We start from the raw sequence: 1,953 nt of genomic DNA, 5'->3' as shown, positions 1-1,953 counted from the left end.
AACGTAGCCTGTTCGTACTTGAAAATATAATTTAAAAAAACACAGAGAAGCTAAATTAGGTATGATTTGAGTGATATAAAGAGAATGCCTAACACTTGCATATTAAGATTTCGGGCAGTATCATCACAGGCCAATTACATGAAGCAATTAATAGTGCCTAACAAAAGAAAATTCCCAGCTTTTCGTTGAAAGCATGTAATCACAAAACTCGTATAAACAAATGTGCTGCAGGAAGAGGGCACCCTATGGACTAAAACAACAATTCCAAATTAGCCACAGATTTCCAAATAACGGAAGAATGGGCCTTGTCTTTGTGGTTTAAAAGGTCTCTAACCGATTATAAGCGGGTTGGGTGAGATTCCTATTTGCAGAACGCATGACTAGTTACCGAAATGAGATAGATCGAAGAAAAACAACCAGACTAATTAAATCTGTAAAGTAAAACGTAGAACTAAGTACTGTCCTTAAAACTTCAATTACAGAAAGTCACATCCTGGAATCCATTTCTCGACATAGATAATGATTATAATGACTAACAGTGATCAACTTCAATTACCATCATCTTATTCTCAAGTTTAAGACCATGGTTGGAACAATTTACCCAAATCCACACTAGATGATGCATTGCTAGTATAGTGATGTATATGCGCAAAGAAAGGGTGCTTCCTTGTGAATAGCTTGCATGTCAGATTCAGTGCTAATTTAAAAAACCTGATTGTATTTTAGGGAAGGCTTCAAATATGCGTTATCTTGAATCTGAAAAACTCGAACTCAGTCTCATACTGTACATAATATAAGGAGATAATTTCCTGAAAACCCCTCTTTACCCATAAATCCAAGAGTCTTTATTTAAAACTTAGGAAAAAACATCCTTAGGGAGAGCAACGATGGGCAGCGCACATGAAATAGGTCTTACAAGTTGATATGAAAATAAATAGTTTTTATTGGTTATCTTAAATTAAATAACTTGATGATCATGATCATCTTCTCTTTAATATTTCAACTATTTTGACTTCTCTTGTCAAAAATAAAGAAAGTACCAAACCCAACTTTGTATCGGGTGATAATTGGGTAGTAATTATCAGATAAGGATTCCAGTTCATGCATGCCATTTTCTTATCAGGTTCAGATAACTAGTCTAAATCAATCCAATAATGAAACGACCCGTTTAAACTTACAGACACAGTTGTTCTACACGTAGTTGTGAAATTTGAAGTTTTTGTGATATTCATTCTTCTCTTTCATAAAAAGGAAGGAAAGAAGAGAAGGAAAGATGAAAAGCGAGTAAAGGACATCAAGATTTTCTCAGCATGCATCAATTGTTCTGAACTTTAACCCAGGACGTTCAAAAGATTAACAATAAGAAGAAGAGTATGACTGGTATCCACAACTGATAAAGAAAGGAGGCGGAGAATAGTCGGAAGAGTGGGACAGGCAGAAGTAAAAGGAAGGGATATGCTTGAACGGGAGAAGGAATGTTGGAGATAACTGAGGAAGGAAAAGTAATAAATGGCAACAGAACAGGTAAGAAGAAAAACTAAGAAGTCACTTCCTCAGAAGCCAAAAAAAGCCAATTAGAATAAATTAAAAAAAAAATCTCCAGATTAATGAGTCACAAAGTCCCATCTCTTAGTAGTTTATGCGTACACTATTTGGCACTTACTTCTGAGTATCATGTCACAAGGAGACCACACTATCAGGAATTCTTAGTTAAAGCTATATACTTAAAGTGGCTATGGAAGCAGATTTCATCAAAACAGATAAACCAAATATAGCAAAAAACATTAAATCTAACGCATGGATTTCCAAGCAGTTATACAGCAAAACTATCCATGAACTTCTAAAGATTTGAGTAGAAGATACAGTTAGCCTCAAAGCAAACACAAATTTTTAAGCTTTTAGTAGCTCATGCAGTAAGGTAAATTATTTACAAGAGCAACATTACTGACTGTT

Source organism: Asparagus officinalis, chromosome 2 (genome assembly GCF_001876935.1).
Source record: "Asparagus officinalis chromosome 2, Aspof.V1, whole genome shotgun sequence".
In the NCBI taxonomy this organism is placed as follows: domain Eukaryota; kingdom Viridiplantae; phylum Streptophyta; class Magnoliopsida; order Asparagales; family Asparagaceae; genus Asparagus; species Asparagus officinalis.
This window is presented reverse-complemented; position numbering follows the sequence as displayed.